Below are 20,795 nucleotides of genomic sequence, written 5' to 3'. Positions count from 1 at the left end.
GAGGGGGTCCTAGCGACCCCCACCCTATCATCATCGTCGTCATCATCATCATCATCATCAGCATCAGCATCATCATCACATATGCCCCATGGGGGTCCTAGCGACCCCCACCCTAATCATCATAAAACACACATATGCCCACCCCCCCAGGGGGGTTACCAAGACCCCCCCATCACCACCACCACCATCATCATCATCATCGTCATCATCATCATCATCATCATCATCATCAACAATACCATCCTAATAACAACACACACGCCCCTCTGGGGGTCACCACGACCCACGCCCCGAGAACAGGCGGGCGCACAAGGGTTAAGTTATTTTGTTATTTACATAATAATGTAAATAACCTAATAATTATCCTTATTGCTGTTTAAGAGAGGAGCGGTGCTTCAAAGGATAGTTGCAGATTTCTGTCAGAATCTGCAGATTATACAGTACAAATAAAATGTTCACGTTTCTCCAACGTTGTCTTCCCAACAGTTTCACTGACATCTACGCTGGATGGCCAGGAAGCGTTCGCGATGTCTTCTTGGGATTTAATGCGACATGACTGTTCAAACTGTCACGGGGCCGAGTGGCCTGTACTGAACAGGACTCAGGTGCAGAAACCCAGAGCAGAGACAGGAGATGATGTAACAATTTATTAGGCTTAAGTGCAAAAAAAGAAAATGTAGCAAAGACAAAAAAAAAAACAATAAGACGTGGAGTTTGACGAGGCGTGGCCTGGGGAACGTGGCTAGGGCGAGGGAATGAGGCCTGAGATGCGGAGTGGAGCTGAGCAGGGAACAGTTACACTGAAGAGAGAAGATAGAGGAGTTAGGGAGGTAGTGGAGGCAGCTCTGAAGTGGCCAGTTGTAAGAGTAGCAATTCTTACTTGCAGTAGGGGACATGGAGTGTTGAGAGGGGGGTGATAAGAATCCAGGGGAGGTTGAGTGGCATGGAAAGGCTGACCTGAGATCCGGGGCTTCAGATGGAGTGTGATGGCAGGAGGGCAGGCAGGTGAGTCACAGAGAGATTTTCAAAATTATTGCTTGGTATCCTGAGTCCGGAGGTGGAGCGTGAGCCAAGGTGAATACAGCAACTGCAGCACAAGAGAGTCTTGTTAACAAGATAGATCACAGCAAGACCATGAAGTATAAGGGCCTGTTACCAACATGTGTTGATGATGAACTGGCAGTGAATGAACATCCCTCTGGCTTGATTGCCTGCAATAGGCTCCAGGTGTGCAGGAGCTGGAGTTGGCCCTGCCCAGGGGCGGATCCCAGGTAAGTTCAGGAGCCTTATGGAAATTCCAGCCACCCACCGCAGACCATGACACAAACAGCAGTCGCTTTCTAAAACATCGGATATGTATCGGATTCAGTACCACATACAAAAGTGACACAGATCAGATTTGAAAATATCGGATTTGCGCCGTTCACACTGTCATAGCATGATCGGATATGGGTCGCATGGGGATTTGATGCGCTTTCGCCTGCAGTGTGAACGTAGCCTTAGTAACAAAAGCTCAACACTGCGCATAGCATTCTGGAGCACTTCTTTTGTCTTTTGTATGTGTTTTGAGTTTTTATGTGCTTCTGAGTTTTTACGTGTTTTGGAGTTTGTACGTGCTTCGGAGTTTGTATGTGCTTCGGCGTTTTTACGTGTTTTGGAGTTTGTACGTGCTTCAGGGTTTGTACGTGCGTGTTTTGAAGTTTGTACGTGCTTTGTCTGTAGGGGCCACCGTAAATATACTTTTATTTATTCATTCCACATAAAATGTAATAAATAAATCATATAATACAAAAAACAGCTATTCACATTTCAACTTTTAACTATTTAAATTTTCAGCTTTTTCCTTTAAAAAATTTAAAAAAAAAAATGAAAACAAAAATAACAAGTAAGTAAGTAAGTAAAACTTTATTTATATAGCCCCTTTCAAGATAAAAATCACAAAGTGCTTCACAGAAGCTAAAACCTAAAAATAAAAATCAACTAAAAGCAAGTTTAAAAAGATGGGTTTTTAGCTGTTTTTTAAAAGCGACCACTGAGTCCACAGATCTCAGGCTCAAAGGGAGAGAGTTCCACAATCTGGGGGCCACAGTTCCAAAACCTTTGTCGCCTTTTGTTTTCAGCCTCGTGTGCTGGACAGCAAGCAAGCCCTGGTCACATGACCTCAGGGACCTGCTGGGAATGTATGGATGCAAAAGTTCACTTATATATGTTGGTGCTTGTCCATGCAGGGCCCTGAAAGTCAAGGTCAAAACCTTAAACTGGATCCTGAATTTAACGGGGAGCCAGTGCAGCTGAATCAGCAGGGGTGTAACTTGGTCAGAAGCTTTGCAGCAGCATTCTGAACAACTTGCAGACGATCCAAAGAGGCTTTACATAAACAAGTAAACAAAGAATTACAGTAGTCCAGACGAGATGAAACAAATGCATGAATGACAATTTCTAATTCGGAGCGCGATACAATGGGACTCAGCTTAGCAATGTTTCTCAAATGATAAAAACAGGAGCGAACCAAAGATTTTACATGGGCATCCAAAGTCAGAGCTGAGTCAATACTAACACCAAGGCTCCTGATAGACGGTTTTGCAAATGTAGCAAGTGGACCCAAGTTTTCCATAACACTAGGTACAAAAGTTTTAGGAGCACAAACAAGAACTTCAGTCTTCTCCTCATTTAGTTGAAGAAAGTTTCCAGCCATCCAACCTCTAATGGAGTCTATGCACTTATGCAAAATCTGTAGCTTGGAAACATCATGGGGCTTAAAGGAGATATATAACTGAATATCATCTGCATAGCAGTGATACGAAATGTCCTTAAAAGTGCTCAATAAGTGTTGAAGAGGAAGTAAATACAGCAAGAACAATAAAGGCCCCAAAACTGAACCTTGTGGCACACCATAGGCAAGAAAAGTAGAAGAGGAACTGTACTTAGAGGTAGCCACAGAAAAGGATCGTTCATGCAAATAGGATTCAAACCAGTCCAAAGCAGCCCCTGATATACCCACCCAGTCTCTCAGCCTATCTAGCAGAATATGATGGTCCACAGTATCAAAGGCGGAGGTCAGGTCCAACATCAACAGAACGGAGCATTCTCCTGCATCACATCTCATTAAAATGTCGTTGGAGACTCTAAGAAGTGTAGTTTCAGTAGAGTGAGCTCTACGAAAGCCAGATTGGAATTTATCCAGAATGCTGTATTCATCTAGAACAGCTATAAGCTGCTTAGCCACAACCTTTTCTAAAATCTTAGAAATGAACGGTAATTTTGAAATCGGTCTGTAGCTACTGAGAAGAGAAGCATCAAGCTTAGGTTTTTTTAACAGTGGGTGAATAACAGCATTCTTACAATAAACAGGGACCTGACCAGAAACCAGTGAGGTATTAGTAATTGTGAGCACACAGGGACCAATAGACTGAAAGACATTTTTAAACAAGAGAGACACAGGAGAGATACTGTTCCTCATGTTACTGACTTTTTCAACGAAGAAAGAAAGAAATTTTTCACAATCTTCATTTGATGAAATTGGGACAGCAGGTGGAGCAGGAGCAACAATATCACTAATGGTGTCGAATAGTACCTTAGGGTTACCTCTGCTCTTAGACACTAAGTCTGAGAAATAGGCCGCCCTCGCATCTCGAACTGAAGTGTTAAAAGAGACTAAAAGGTCCTTTAGATAACGCTTTAACCCTTGTGCGCCCGCCTGTTCTCGGGGCGTGGGTCGTGGTGACCCCCCGAGGTGTGTGTGTGTGTTGTTATTAGGATGATGATGATGATGATGATGATGATGATGAGTGTGTGTGTGAGTGTGTGTGTGTGTGTGAGTGTGTGTGTGTGTGTGTGTGTGAGTGTGTGTGTGTGTGTGTGTGTGTGGTGGAATGTGGGGAGCAGCTCTTTTTCCTGGTAAGAGGTCAGAACTGCTTGTTCAGCTTCTTACTATCACTGTGGAAAGATTCAGATAAAAATATCAGAACAAGTTTTATAAAGAACAATCAGTTTTAAGTAATAAAGAGGTCATCATGCAGTATTCTATCACATGTAAACTTATATCATTAAAAGCTTATACTGACTACTAAGTACAATTTTCCATTGACACGTTCTGAGCTGAAGAAGCTTCTGATAGGTTAGTAGAGTCCATGTGAGTAAATTGGTGGCACACCTGTGGATGCATATAAGGCAAAACACTGAGCCTGTTTCTTTGACATGGGAAAATCAAGAGATATTAACCAAAACACCAGGAAAAGAATTGTGGAGCTCCATAAGTGTGGCTCAATTTTGAATACAATTTGGTGCCATGTACAATTAATAAATTGTAATGGAGACCAGGGGTTCCATTACCTGGTTGGTATTGTTAATAATAAATTGTTGGATTGGGAATTTAAAATGCGGTAATAAAGAAAACACATTAGTTCTTATGGAGTCTTTTATTAGGTTATTTGACATACGATTAAATTGACAGCTTGTAACAGAAAAGAGACAGTGGGACTGGCCGTCCTACCTGTGTCGGAGAAGAGCCAAAGTTAGAGCTGCTTGCAGTTAATCATTTATCAATAACCTAAACATATGTGAAATGAGAACTTGTAAAGGTACTCACCTGTCCTGGTTGCTTCTTGCAGGATGTGGAGCAAAAGAGTGAAAGCGGCTCAATCACCTGTTTAAGAGCTCTTGGAGCAGACCAGTGTTAGGGAGTGTGGTTAAAGAGGGTTTTAATTTAGATAGAAATGAGTGAAGCTTATGTTATTGGTTTGTTTATAGTATGTGTTGGAAATATGTATATGTTTGTGATGTGCTTTAATGTTATGGTATGTTTGTTTGGGTGGAGGGTTATGTTTCATGTTGATTAGTTAACCCCCATACTTGGGCTATTCCGGATACTCACCTGAAAAGGTAGAGTATAAAACGAAGCCATTTTGTTTAGTTGTGGTTAGTGTTTTGTGCTGTTATCATGCTCCTTCTTTAATAAAGTGCCAATCCATGGATGTCTTTTACTCCAGTCTCGCGTCATATTATTGGACAGAACCTATGACCGCCGGCCAAAACTGACATAAATATAGATAGTTTCTCTCTTTACTCTTAAAGTTAACAAATATGTTTTTTTATATTTATCAACCTAAAAAAATAAATAAACATTTAGTCTGATTTGATGTTACAATTAAAAAGTGTTTGTGTATCTGGTTTCAACTGTATATTTGATGATGTTGTTGTTTGGCTAGATTGTCAGCACTAAGAGGGAGAGAGAGGAACAGAGAGGGAGAGAGAGGAGAATGAGGACAGAACAGAGAGGGAACAAGAGCAGGTGACACACACGTTAGTCAAATGGTCGTTTACCAAAAGTATCACCGTATCATAGGTATTCATGTATCTCGTACCTAGTGTTTCTTTTTAGGTTTGTTATTTTCCAAATTCTATATTTATTAAGTTATGCAGGCTTGTTTGCACAACAAGGCTAAATAATTATATAAACTTTTCTCAATCTAAATAGTGTACTTTGGTAGAATTAAAAAATAAGTGTAGTGCAGGTCTATGATGATTTTTAGTGCTACTGTCATCTAGTTCTGATTCTGGTTCTGTTTTGGTTAAGTCCTGAGTAGTCCTGATTTTGAACTGTTGTAGTTCTGTTTTAACTCCGGATCAGTTCTGGGTCTGGTTGAATTGGGGTTTAGTCCTTGTGTCTTGATACAGCCCCGACTTTGTTCTGCCTTGCTGCTTAATTAAAAAACTAGTTTAAGTTGTCCTGCATACTTGATATATATTTTTCCCTACATGAAGTCATTCTTTTTTGAACAAAACTCAAAACAGAGCCTATTACTCTTTCAGTCATTTCTACCCCAATCCCACATGCATACTACCCTTTAGGGCTAAGCCCCGGGTGTAACAAATGTCTGCCTCCGCCTCTGCTAATGCTCTTAACTTATAAGGAATCTTAAATCCAAGTAAACCTGCAGCAAACTGTTTGTGCTCTACAGATGCTGAAACTATTGATTGCTAAATAGCAGGTAAAAACACTGAAAGTACCATGAAGAAATAACTTTTGTTATTTGTAAATTGTGTCATCAAACATAAAAAAGTTCTTATTTTGTGGTAGAATATTTTCTCCACTAAAACATCTTGAAACGCCACACATTGCTTATTTAGTTTGAGTTACAGTAAGAATATTGCTGTATACAGTTAACTGATACAGAAAATTCTCTTGGAGATTTAACATAATACCTGTCAGTTTAATTTATACTACTGGAGTTAGTAGATTTTTCACTCTTGAGTTCCTGTAATTCAAAATATAAAGCATAACACATTTATGTTACAATAAACATGTAACAGAAAAATCATGATCAAAAAACAGGTTAAAAAAAAGGTTTAAATTCTGCAGATTAAATTTATAACAATGATGCAAAAAATGGAGAATAAATCAAGTTCAGGACTTTAATATTTAATAAAACTATTTTTAAAATAGCTTAAGAATCTTAACAATTTAGAATCAATGCATCAAATTTTTGGGGATGGAGAAAACAACCTGTTGGGTCTGTGTTTCCACAAGTCCCACTAATTCTAGAGACCCGCTAATGACCCCAAATCTGACCTCCTCTTGCTGCCTTTTATTAAGAGGCAGTTCACATAAAACACATCACAGCAAAGCCACGCCCACATGGTTCTAAGACAAGGCATTGTATGTATATGTATGAACTTCCTTTCGGTAGAGAAACCGTCCTTACCCTCCTATTCGGTGGAGAAACCGACTTAACCCTCCTTAAATAAATCAAAAAGAATAAAACAAAAACACTGGCGGAGAAACCAGGCAGCTTGCGTCTACACGCACAGCTTGCGCACTCACGTACCTGCTTTAACGCACGGGCACGTAGCCGCTCTCTAAGGCCTTCTGATCCCGTCAATCGCCATCCACCCCGAGGGGAGTTCAGGCGCAAACTTTCCGGCCTGGTAACAAAGCAAAGTACCAGGGCTTTGGTCAATCGTCCCAGACGCTGGCTGCTAGCAGACTGCGGTGGCGTACTCTCCCTCTCCTCGGTGGATGCTGTCGAGATGAAATATTATTTTACTTTCATAATCTATGTTACATCCATAATCCTTATTATTACTGTTGTATCATTTATGATTTATCATTATTATCATTTCATTGACACATTTATTGAAACTGATGATGTTATATTAAAGTCTGTATTTCAGGTGTTAGCATAAGCACATAATAATCTTTTATTGCAGGTGCAAATGTAATCATGTTATACGCATATTGCATAATTAAAGGGTTGAAGCTCGGTTAAGTTAATTAATGGTTTGAAGCTACGGGCAGCGCGATGTCTGGCCGATCAATGGAGCAAAGTTCAGCTATTGAAAGGTTGCCTACATGTTTACAGTATAAATTTACTACATGTTGCCTGTGTGCATTCAGCAGGCTGCTATGGATGTTTGCCTGGTAACAGATGATGTAGAGGGGGGCCATGCACTTAGATTAACGACACAGACACATAGCCTGTCTGGGTAAACTGATGGCAAGGGTTGTCTAAGTCTAGAAAAGTGTAATAACAGGATGCATCTGGGAGGCGGTGGAGGAACTGAAAGAGGAACTGTTCTGTTTTAGTGACGTGAGTTACTGGTCATCATAAGAATAAATATTACACCCACCTATTGTAAGGGGGGAGATGGAGCTTGATGTTTTGCAGAGCCTATCTTCGCCACATACAGTGGGGCAAAAAAGTATTTAGTCAGCCACCGATTGTGCAAGTTCCCCCACCTAAAATGATGACAGAGGTCAGTAATTTGCACCAGAGGTACACTTCAACTGTGAGAGACAGAATGTGAAAAAAAAAATCCATGAATCCACATGGTAGGATTTGTAAAGAATTTATTCGTAAATCAGGGTGGAAAATAAGTATTTGGTCAATAAAAAAAAATACAACTCAATACTTTGTAACATAACCTTTGTTGGCAATAACAGAGGTCAAACGTTTACTATAGGTCTTTACCAGGTTTGCACACACAGTAGCTGGTATTTTGGCCCATTCCTCCATGCAGATCTTCTCGAGAGCAGTGATGTTTTGGGGCTGTCGCCGAGCAACACGGACTTTCAACTCCCGCCACAGATTTTCTATGGGGTTGAGGTCTGGAGACTGGCTAGGCCACTCCAGGACTTTCAAATGCTTCTTACGGAGCCACTCCTTTGTTGCCCGGGCGGTGTGTTTTGGATCATTGTCATGTTGGAAGACCCAGCCTCGTTTCATCTTCAAAGTTCTCACTGATGGAAGGAGGTTGTTAGAGTTTGTATTGTTGATTGTTATTTATGCTTAGAAATATTTAACCATAGATGCTTAGAGGTGTATAATCAATTGTGTAGTGATAAGTTGTGTGATCTTTAACAGGCTACAGAGGCTTGGTGTGCATTCCACACTAGAATGCACACCTACATCCTGGGAGCACGGGAAGAGGTCGCATCTTGTTTTAATTGTTTTATGGTAGGATTAACGTAGCTACATCTGTTCTAGTCTAAGTGCTTTTCTGTTTAGATGAACTGCTGGACTTCCTCACCGGGGGGGGGGTCTAGTCTACCCTCTTCCTGACCAAGGATGTTTGACCCTTTGATCAGCAACACACACACACACACACACACACACACACACACACACACACACACACACAGGCAAGGTACTCTTTGTTTGTATGTAGACGTCGTATGTTAATGAACCTATGCATATTCATGTAACCTCAATAAAAGGACAGTGTTACGGGAGGACGGACGAGAGCGACTGGGGTCAAGCGAAGGGACGGCGCTCTGTCCGGTCTCTCCCGTGCACGAGTAACATGAAGAACTTTGCCTATTTGTGTCTTGCTTAGCAGTGTAATTATATTGTCTTCAACGTTCCAGCGGATGGGTTCAAGCTACAAACCTATCATTAATTGGTCCTTCGATGCCGGAGCCCTGGAATCGCATTCACCGAGGGGAGGAGAGGCACGCTGAAAGACTGACGTCAGCCAGGAAGTTCCTGTGGATTCGCGGTCTGTCTTTTCTCCTCGATGAATGACGGTCGGCGGGATTCGGGCTGATATTACACTCTAAGCAATGCCAAGTAAGTTTAAAGAGGCCGACTCTATAACCGTGTCGTTGTGCAGTCTCCACCACTGTGTGAGGCGTTGAGAAGAGCCCGACTCTATAACCGTGTGGTTGTGCAGTCTCCGCCACTGTGTGAGGCGTTGAGAAGTTCGCTACTTTGTGGAGCGATACCCGGGTTCCTTGCTACTTTGTGGAGCAAGAGGTTCCTCGCTACTTTGTGTGGCGAGAGGTGAGTTCTCCGCCACTTTGTGGGGCGTTGAGAGGTTCCGCGGGGTCCAGACTGTGCTGGACGATAGGCCTATTTTGTGTTGTTTTTGTTGTCGTCGTTGTTGTTGTTGTGTGGGTGTGTGCGGAGCAGAACACGTGGTCTGTGACACTGACTGTTGTTGTTATCATGGGTTTCTAAGCAACCAAGAGTGAGTCGGAGGGAGACAGACGTTTGTGCTGGACTTTGCTCCTGGCAGCACAAAGTATTTATGTAAAAAAGAGAGGGAGCGACGGCTCCACAGCTGCGCGGGTTCACGCGAGCGCGGTCACGCGGGTTTCACGCGGACCTGAGCCGTGCGGTTAATCGCAGGCTTATAAATGGAAAAGATTAAGATGTTAAGAAGTTTTCAGAAAACACACCAGCCTTGAAGAGCGTGTGGAGAAGGCCAGCCCACATCAGCAGCTATGCTCTGGTGGGTGGCTGTCCCCCCACCCCTTGCTGACACAAAACGTTAACTCTTCAGCCTGTGTGCCAGACCATAGACGTAATTGAGGTGGATAGTTGTTAAAAGTCATCTACATTACGCTTGTGGTTGCTTAAATTCAGTACGATGACATGTGAGGTGAAGTGATATAGATAAATATTTAAACTAATGAAGTGCATAGAGGCACTTGACCTGTGTGGAAGACTGTCGTCTTATTATGAACCATTGTTGAGATATACAGCACACCTGTGAAAACAACTATGCTGAACCCTGTATGAAACATCTAAAAGTACATGATGGAGAAGCTGTGTTGAATATGAAAGTGTAAGACTTTGCCGCTGTGGGCAGAGCAACTACTGTGTGATGTTGCGTTGCGGGTTTTTTTTTTTTTCTTCTGAGCTGATGAGCAGGCTACACATTATCAGATCGAGAGCTGTCTGAGAACTACTCTAAGAGAGGGAAACAGCGCTATGATAACTGTGATAACTGGAGTGTGCAGCGTTTCCATGAGCAGTTTTCCTGAATCTTGACTCTTGTGTGTGGAGTGTTCATAGCATCAGCATCATGTGTTTGTTTATTTGTTTTGTTGGGTTGAAAATAATTAAATAAACGTGTGATCATGCCTATGGATCACCATGGCACATATCTCCAGCCATATGATTTATTTATGCAGATGACAAAGTGAGTGTGAATGTGTCTGACATCACAGTGTTTTTGTGCACTGTGCAAAAGTAATTGCCTTTGATTGTGAGTGACAGCGGTGATTTTGCAGGTCGCCAGCTATTGTAAAAAAAAAAAAAAAAAAAGAGTGAATAAGAGGGAGAATTTATATTGTAGGAAAAAAATAATCATAGGAAAAAGGTTTTGTGTTGATCAACCAAAAAAACAACTATAATTTCATTTTCTGCTTTTAAGAAAGGATTGTTCACAAAAACAGAGAGAGAGAGAGAGAGAGAGAGAGAGAGAGAGAGAGAGAGATGTGTGTTGGTTAAGCAGTGATGATAATAATGAACATGTCTTAGTTTGTCACTTTCAGGTGAAAAGCAGACCTGAATCAATTTTCCACATGCAGCGGTCGGAAGAAAGTTATACTTTAACATCATTGGAAACATGCAGGCCAAGTTTCTGGCTGACTTATTTACAGCGCCATGTGTCTCTCAACCTCACAAGCAAGCTCTCACTCCTCCCTGAAGACAAGGAATGCAGCTCCAAAGAGCAATAACATGGCAGATAAAGACAGCAGCAAGTCCTGAGCAAAGAGTCCCAGCAAAGCAGCAGCAATGTGGACAAACAGTATCAGAGAAGAAGAGCAAACCCATCATCCTGACTGATCGGATGAATGGCACTGTGTTTACAACAAGCTGAAACTTCACTGTGCATGTGAAGAAAACGTTTGAGGAGAACTGAACAGTTGGAGTTTGACATTTGCCACCTGTGGAGTAAAATGGCAAGAAGAGACAGTGGAACACAGGACAAAGCTGAAGGAGAACTGCCGGCTGTGGACTGTTAAAGTGGGAGAGGACAAAAGAGTGAGAGGACAACAGAGTGAGAAGACTAGGTGAGAACACATAGGAATTATTTAATGTGGGAAATCAAAATTTGGGTTAGCAAACCTGGGGAAAAGAAAACTGACTGCTTAAGTTGGAAAATTGAGACGGAGTCTGAAACATTGCGAAAATAGAAACATATACAAAATCACACACACACAAGCAGAACATGCATTAACCCTACTAACAATTCCAAACACAAAATGACTCATGAAGACTCATAGCACATTAGTTAAGAAATGATTAAATAATAGCAGAGAAGTGTGTAGGAAAGGCAGCTTTAAGAACATGCTCTGCTGGAGATGCAGCTCCACAGACATGCATTAGACCTGCCTAATAACACAAACACATGTAATGAAAATTAGCTTGTTATCTTTCATCAGTGTTAAAATAGTGTCAATTTAGCAGACACTTGTTATCAAATGCTGAATTTATCCAATGCAAAAAAAAAAAAAAAAAAAAATGACTCTCTAAGTTGCAGGACAACAGTTTAACTTTTGTGGGAAAAAAGATTCTGGTTTGACCGACCAGTGATCAGACAATAAATTTAGTTGTTAATATAGTAAATTGGGAGAAGCTTCCTGCTTGATTAATGCAGCACAAGTGATTTACTGTATGAGGGAAATTGTCTTTTGTGATACTATTTTGAACATGCTTTTCTGTCGTCCTGTCAACTTAGTGGGTTAATAGCTGATATGCAAATTAGTTGATCGGTTTTAGATTAATGAAAGGTGACTGAATTCTAGTACGAGTGAATGAGATGTGTTGGAGTTGTTGTGTGTTGAGTGGAGACTCTAAAACACTGAGTTTCCTGCTTTGATGTGCGAGTGAATCCTGTATTTAGATACACAACTCTGAATACGTCAGAACAGACTGTTTTGTGAAGTGCATGACAGCATGTCACATGTTTTATGATGAAGGGAAAAGGAAAATTGAATAAAATAGATCTGTGACCTAAATGAGTGAAGAGCACAGACCTGGTGATTAAACTCATAGCTAATAAGGCATTAAGGTTATGTTGTTTTGTGCAGCTGATGGTTGATTTGGAGTGAATCTAGCTGATGATTTTTCTTTTGTTGTGAAGTTGAGCCTGCCGATTAGTATGATGGTATGATGAACCATGCTAATGGTATGATTTACCCTCCTGAGATGAGGAGCTTGTGTCATGACTTAACAAGGCCTTTTTATTTTGATACTTTCACAGTGCACTGAAAGTTTTGTTCGATAATCTCTGTTCTTTAAGCAGATCTGCACGTCGGGAATTAAAAGCACTACACGTCGTCGAGAAAATTGTGCCAAGTGAGTTCTCCACATTTAAATGGACTCTGGAGAAAGCCACTTATTTGGGACAATTATTAAATGACAGTCCCAGTCCAAAAGGATTCAGCGATGTAATCCAAACTAAAGTTCTTCTTTTTCTTTTTGAAATGACGTCATTTTGCTGAGAGTGGAAACTAAATGCGACGATAGGTTCCACTATCAGCAAAGAAAGAAAGAATGAATGCATGAATGAGTGAGTGAAAGGAAAACAAACTGACTGACTGGTAAAAGCTGACAAAAGCTGACAAGACTTTACTGATGTAACACGACTGTGTGAAGTTGACCCCCGCCTGGCAGGGGTGCAGATGAGTCTGTGTGTGCTTCCCTTTACAGAAGCAGAAAGATGACAGCAACACTCGAGGTTGCGTGATGATTTAACATTTTAAATGCCATTTTCTGTGTCTGTGAATTTACTATGTGTGTGTCATTCACTAGCTTGTGTGCTCACAGAGATAACTGTGACAAAGTATGCATACGCCTGCGCAAGCGCTAACATTTGCATTTTCGTTTTTACAGCATTACGGTTCTTCATGTGTTTGATCATGTGATTTATAGGAATACTGGCTAATGTTTCTCTACTACAAGATTTCTGGGTTTATGTGTGAAGAAAACTGCAGTTACAGGCTATATGTTGATGGAGAAATTAATATAGTTTGAGACATACTGTGATGAGACCAGTGTTACTTTTTCCACAGCGAGTGTTAACTTTATGGTGTTTTATGGCACCTCTGGAATGTGGATGGCCGACGCCTGCCCACCAGGATGGTCAATGTGTATTGCTAATGTTTGTTTTTCTGAGACTGCATTTAGAAGATTCAGCTGAAGCGGACAAGTGACATGAGTAAAACAAATAAGAGATTACGGTAATTATGGAATAGTTTATTATGGGCTCATTTGCTGGCCACTTTTGAACCCATAATAATAATAATATATGAGTGGAGTGACTTTGCTTAAGAGAAGTCACTGATTACATTAATGTTAACAGAGTACATGGGATAATCCATGTCTGAGGTGAATTAGGGTAATAGTTGTAGTTACTGATTTGAGAAAACCTGCACATGACACTTGTCTTGCTGATGTTGAATGCTTATTACTCTTATGATACAATTGTTTACAGGTATGAAGTTTGATTTCACTTCCAGATTTTGCTTTCCAGGCCGTGATGGTGTGTATGCTGGCTCCTGGGAGAGCCAGGTGTTAAGCAAACTTAATATGCAACACACGCTAACATCTTTTATTGCAGGGTTACGGAGCTACTCCGGAGGAGGTGCCCTGATGTTGCCTGGGACATGATCTAGCTAATCTTTTTCTTTAAGACAGGGATCCAGGTTTGGTGAGTTGACGCATGGGAATGTCCATGCGTCAAGAGGTGGAGTGCAAGGATTAACATTAAACAATGTTTACTATTATTGTTGCAGTGATTTGTGTGATTAGCCGTTTATTTACAAGTATTAAACCTATGCAAGTGGTGCATCCATGTTCAGATGAGGCTTTGATGGCCTATAAGTGAAGTTCACTGAACTAAAGAATGTGGTTTGATGATTGTTGACATGCTCTCCAAATAGAAGTTTTTTTTCTTAGCAAGGAAATACAGGTGCAGCAGTAATCTCCTGAGAAATCTTCAGAGGCCCAGTGAGAAGCGTGAACCATTCCAGGCATAGCTGACAGCCAGGCAGTGGTTGAGGTCAAAGGTCAAGCTGGTTGGGGCCCATCATGAGATCAGACCTTGGAGCCACAGCAAGGACCATGAAACTGCCTGCAAAATAGAGGAGAGGATCGTCCACAAGATGGGAGCTGAGGCCAGGAGAGAGGCTTCAGGAGGATCAGAGATCATCTTCAGCACAGCAGACATCACACAGAGAGCTGTGCTACTGAGCTTCCAGGAGATTTTAAATAAAATGAAAGATTCAATATTGACGCTGAGGAAGACAACTAAGGTGTACGACGTGCTCTGCCTTAAACCTTCAGCAGCGTTGGAACATGAAAACTCGTGGGATGAGGGGAGCGTGCCAAGCTCCATCGACAGCGCAGAAGGAGTTCGAGGATGACATCATGATTCTGTGAAAGCACAGGAACCAGAAGCTATGGTGGTGATGACAGCAGTTTCCTATGAACATCACCTAATGCTGTGCCACTATACTGTGCATACGATGACACTCTGAAGGCTGCTGGGATCATAACAGCAGTAAGACAACTGAACCCTGCACCCTTTCCACAGAGGTGTTTCTCTGCAGAGCGTGGACAATGAAGGAGTCATAAATATCCCCCTCGCAGGATGAAGGCCTGAAGTGAGGTGATGGGAGGCCATAAAACTAGAGTGCTGAGAGGTCTGCAGCTTTGGAAATAGCTGAGACCCATGTTGACAAACAACAAAACTAACTGGTATGTTTGAATGTTTATTCTACATACATTTGGACTCTGGTCCTATGGACAACGAAACAACTAGAAGAGACATTCATGACGCCCTGCAGAACTCAAACCACTCTGCAGAGAGACATGTGATTTGCACACCCGGAGGAAGCATCACCAAGCTGAGATGTTTTTGAAAATGTTACTTTCTTAGTTTCACTATTAAATTAACAATTTCTTTGGTTGCTCGTAAGATGCAGTTTGCCATGAGATGAGCTCAATGAATGGGGTAACTGCTAATACATTTATTAAACTGTGTAACTTTTACAGTAATTTAGGGTGATTTGACATATGCTGAGTAAATAAATGTTTGCGTTGAAACTGTCAGACATGAGGTATTCATAACTGGGAACTTTCTAGCATAAAGGTCAAAAACGGGGGAATGTTAGAGTTTGTATTGTTGATTGTTATTTATGCTTAGAAATATTTAACCATAGATGCTTAGAGGTGTATAATCAATTGTGTAGTGATAAGTTGTGTGATCTTTAACAGGCTACAGAGGCTTGGTGTGCATTCCACACTAGAATGCACACCTACATCCTGGGAGCACGGGAAGAGGTCGCATCTTGTTTTAATTGTTTTATGGTAGGATTAACGTAGCTACGTCTGTTCTAGTCTAAGTGCTTTTCTGTTTAGATGAACTGCTGGACTTCCTCACCGGGGGGGGGTCTAGTCTACCCTCTTCCTGACCAAGGATGTTTGACACTTTGATCAGCAACACACACACACACACACACACACACACACACACACACACACACACAGGCAAGGTACTCTTTGTTTGTATGTAGACGTCGTATGTTAATGAACCTATGCATATTCATGTAACCTCAATAAAAGGACAGTGTTACGGGAGGACGGACGAGAGCGACTGGGGTCAAGCGAAGGGACGGCGCTCTGTCCGGTCTCTCCCGTGCACGAGTAACATGAAGAACTTTGCCTATTTGTGTCTTGCTTAGCAGTGTAATTATATTGTCTTCAACGTTCCAGCGGATGGGTTCAAGCTACAAACCTATCAGAGGTTTTGGCTCAAAATCTCACGATACATGGCCCCATTCATTCTGTCCTTAACACGGATCAGTCGTCCTGTCCCCTTGGCAGAAAAACAGCCCCATAGCATGATGTTTCCACCCCCATGCTTCACAGTAGGTATGGTGTTCTTGGGATGCAACTCAGTATTCTTCTTCCTCCAAACACGACGAGTTGAGTTTATACCAAAAAGTTCTACTTTGGTTTCATCTGACCACATGACATTCTCCCAATCCTCTGCTGTATCATCCATGTGCTCTCTGGCAAACTTCAGACGGGCCTGGACATGCACTGGCTTCAGCAGCGGAACACGTCTGGCACTGCGGGATTTGATTCCCTGCCGTTGTAGTGTGTTACTGATGGTGACCTTTGTTACTTTGGTCCCAGCTCTCTGCAGGTCATTCACCAGGTCCCCCCGTGTGGTTCTGGGATCTTTGCTCACCGTTCTCATGATCATTTTGACCCCACGGGATGAGATCTTGCCATGGCGGAGTTTGGAGTCTGACTGTTTGAGGCTGTGGACAGGTGTCTTTTATACAGATGATGAGTTCAAACAGGTGCCATTCATACAGGTAACGAGTGGGGGACAGAAAAGCTTCTTACAGAAGACGTTACAGGTCTGTGAGAGCCAGAGATTTTCCTTGTTTGAGGTGACCAAATACTTATTTTCCACCCTGATTTACGAATAAATTCTTTACAAATCCTACCATGTGAATTCATGGATTTTTTTTTCACATTCTGTCTCTCACAGTTGAAGTGTACCTCTGGTGCAAATTACTGACCTCTGTCATCATTTTAAGTGGGGGAACTTGCACAATCGGTGGCTGACTAAATACTTTTTTGCCCCACTGTATGTATGTATATATATATATATATATATATATATATATATATATAAAAAACACCCAGCACGCCCCTGCGGGCGGTTTATCCTTCAAGCTCGGGTCCTCTACCAGAGGCCTGGGAGCTTGAGGGTCCTGCGCAGTATCTTAGCTGTTCCCAGGACTGCGCTCTTCTGGACAGAGATCTCCGATGTTGTTCCCGGGATCTGCTGGAGCCACTCGCCTAGCTTGGGAGTCACCGCACCTAGTGCTCCGATTACCACGGGGACCACCGTTACCTTCACCCTCCACATCCTCTCGAGCTCTTCTCTGAGCCCTTGGTATTTCTCCAGCTTCTCGTGTTTCTCGTGTTCCTTCTTCCTGATATTGCTGTCATTCGGAACCGCTACATCGATCACTACGGCCGTCTTCTTCTGTTTGTCTACCACCACTATGTCCGGTTGGTTAGCCACCACCATTTTGTCCGTCTGTATCTGGAAGTCCCACAGGATCTTAGCTCGGTCATTCTCCACCACCCTTGGGGGCATCTCCCATTTTGACCTCGGGACTTCCAGGTTATACTCGGCACAGATGTTGCTGTACACTATGCCGGCCACTTGGTTATGGCGTTCCATGTATGCCTTGCCTGCTAGCATCTTGCACCCTGCTGTTATGTGCTGGATTGTCTCTGGGGCATCTTTACACAGCCTGCACCTGGGGTCTTGCCTGGTGTGATAGACCCCAGCCTCTATGGATCTTGTGCTCAGAGCTTGTTCTTGTGCTGCCATGATTAGTGCCTCTGTGCTGTCTTTCAGTCCAGCTTTGTCCAGCCACTGGTAGGATTTCTGGATATCAGCCACCTCCTCTATCTGCCGGTGGTACATACCGTGCAGGGGCCTGTCCTTCCATGATGGTTCCTCGTCTCCCTCCTCTTTCTTGGGTTTCTGCTGCCTGAGGTATTCACTGAGCACTCGGTCAGTTGGGGCCATCTTCCCAATGTATTCTGAGATGTTCGTTGTCTCATCCTGGACTGTGGTGCTGACACTCACCAGTCCCCGGCCCCCTTCCTTCCGCCAAAAAGTTCTACTTTGGTTTCATCTGACCACATGACATTCTCCCAATCCTCTGCTGTATCATCCATGTGCTCTCTGGCAAACTTCAGACGGGCCTGGACATGCACTGGCTTCAGCAGCGGAACACGTCTGGCACTGCGGGATTTGATTCCCTGCCGTTGTAGTGTGTTACTGATGGTGACCTTTGTTACTTTGGTCCCAGCTCTCTGCAGGTCATTCACCAGGTCCCCCCGTGTGGTTCTGGGATCTTTGCTCACCGTTCTCATGATCATTTTGACCCCACGGGATGAGATCTTGCGTGGAGCCCCAGATCGAGGGAGATTATCAGTGGTCTTGTATGTCTTCCATTTTCTGATGATTGCTCCCACAGTTGATTTTTTCACACCAAGCTGCTTGCCTATTGTAGATTCACTCTTCCCAGTCTGGTGCAGGTCTACAATACTTTTCCTGGTGTCCTTCGACAGCTCTTTGGTCTTGGCCATGGCGGAGTTTGGAGTCTGACTGTTTGAGGCTGTGGACAGGTGTCTTTTATACAGATGATGAGTTCAAACAGGTGCCATTCATACAGGTAACGAGTGGGGGACAGAAAAGCTTCTTACAGAAGACGTTACAGGTCTGTGAGGGCCAGAGATTTTCCTTGTTTGAGGTGACCAAATACTTATTTTCCACCCTGATTTACGAATAAATTCTTTACAAATCCTACCATGTGAATTCATGGATTTTTTTTTCACATTCTGTCTCTCACAGTTGAAGTGTACCTCTGGTGCAAATTACTGACCTCTGTCATCATTTTAAGTGGGGGAACTTGCACAATCGGTGGCTGACTAAATACTTTTTTGCCCCACTGTATATGTGTTTTAATAAAATAATTTGTGTTGACCCACTATGGACTTTCAGTCGTATGTCTCTTCCTCAAAATTCGAACCGCGACAGTTCAATATGTTAGGCTCCGGCTCGGAGGACCAAATAAATGTTGGGTCTGTGTTTCCACAAGCCCCGCTAATTCTAGAGACTTATTCATCATGAAGAAAACAAGACAGTCGATCGAGCCATTATTTGCGCAAGGGAGGCCCCGTCTGTGTCCACCACGGAAATGACCCCAAATCTGACCTCCTCTTGCTGCCTTTTATTGAGAGACAGTTCACACAAAACACATCACAGCAAAGCCACGCCCACTTGGTTCTAAGACAAGGCATTGTATGTATATGTGTGAACTTCTGTAAGAATGTGTATGTGCGTGTTATGTGAGAATGTGTATGTGTGTGTGTGTAAGAATGTGTGTGTGTTACCTCCTGCTGACCAAATGGTCATAAAAGCAGGAGCAACATCACAAGAAACAGATCTTCCAGATAGAATGTATCTGCAATAAAACATTACAGCCCCCATCCAGAACCTCAAGAATTTGGGGAGAAGGACAGTGGAATTCCTTTCATCAGAGTTGGCAAGCATAAAATGACAACATTTAACAATTCACTCTAACACAACCTTTTCAGGTGTTTAAAAAATTCTTCATTTTAAGCCCATATACAAATGGATTAAACAAAGGATGATACAAAGCTAGTTGTAATGTCATTATTAAGCGTGCAGTTTTTGGAAAATCTGATTCCACTCGGGCTATAACGACATCATAGCAACTTAAACAGGAAAAGCTAATTAAAACTGTAAGGTGGGGTAAAGAGGTCTCTGCAGCTTTCTTCCTAATTTCTTTACAACTTCGATAAGACATGAAGAACATTTTTGTGTATGTGTAAAGTATGAATACTTCAGTAGATTAAAAAGTAGGCATGCTGTTTAATGGGCTGATGGTCACCAACATGTATGTCATGCTTGAGAACTGTGGATTTGTCACCAAAAAGCAAGCACGACTAGCTTATCTAAATAGGATAAATGAGTCTCGGGGTCTTACAATATATATATATATATATATATATATATATATATATATATATATATTTGTATATGTATATATATATATATATATATATATATATTTGTATATGTATATATATGTATAGGAAATACTACGAGATCTAAATAACTAACAATTCCAAATACAGTAACTAACCTTGATTTTACACACTGAAGAGTGTAAATTGTATTGTTACAAAATATTGATTTTAAATGAAAGGAACACAGTTTACTTTTAGCCATTCCTATTGCTTGGACGGCAATATTAGAAGCAGGTACAAGCCAAGCTATGACCAAGAAAATACTCACAGTGCTTTTTCTCATGATGGTTGGATATTGTAGAGGTTTACATATAGCCACATATCTGTCATAGGCCATGGCTGCCAAGAGAAAAAACTCAGAACAACCTAGAGAATAAATTATGAAAAACTGAAAGAGACATGCTGAATATGATATGATTTGTTTTTCAGATAAAAAGTCAATCAGGAGTTTTGGGTAAACAGTTGTGCTGTAAATAACAACATTCAGTAGCAATGCTGCAATAAAAGTGTACATAGGTTTGTGGAGATTTTTGTGGATCAAAATGAGGTATATAATAATAGAGTTACTGCAAGTTATTAGAATATATAATGTGAACATAATAAAAAAATAAACATATCTGTATTTGTTAATTTCCACATGTCCATCAAAAGTTATATAGGTAACATTTAATTCTTCATCCATTGATGTTTTTTTTAAAACTACAAAATGTTTCATTAAACAAATTGCACAAGGTGGATAAATGGAAAATACTGAAAAATGCACCATCACGCAAACAGTGAGCAGTTACAGTGTGTGGAAGGTTTTTATCAGACAAATTAAGCCTCCAAGGAGCTGAACATTGGAGGTTCATCTCACCCTTTTCACTCTCTTTTGCTTAGCACTGCAGGACTTCAACACAAAAT

At 41.8% G+C, this 20,795-nt stretch overlaps 1 pseudogene; it reads right to left on the bottom strand.

The window, feature by feature from the left end:
* Nucleotides 1-742: 742 nt before the first annotated feature.
* Nucleotides 743-20,586, bottom strand: LOC146615750 (olfactory receptor 6N2-like; annotated as a pseudogene).
* Nucleotides 20,587-20,795: the final 209 nt, after the last annotated feature.

Source organism: Diplotaxodon limnothrissa, linkage group LG16 (assembly GCF_057381915.1).
Source record: "Diplotaxodon limnothrissa isolate DT_005_m linkage group LG16, D_limnothrissa_male_GT1.1, whole genome shotgun sequence".
In the NCBI taxonomy this organism is placed as follows: Eukaryota; Metazoa; Chordata; class Actinopteri; order Cichliformes; family Cichlidae; genus Diplotaxodon; species Diplotaxodon limnothrissa.
The sequence above is the reverse complement of the archived record's forward strand: the minus strand, read 5'-3'. Positions and strand labels throughout refer to the sequence as shown.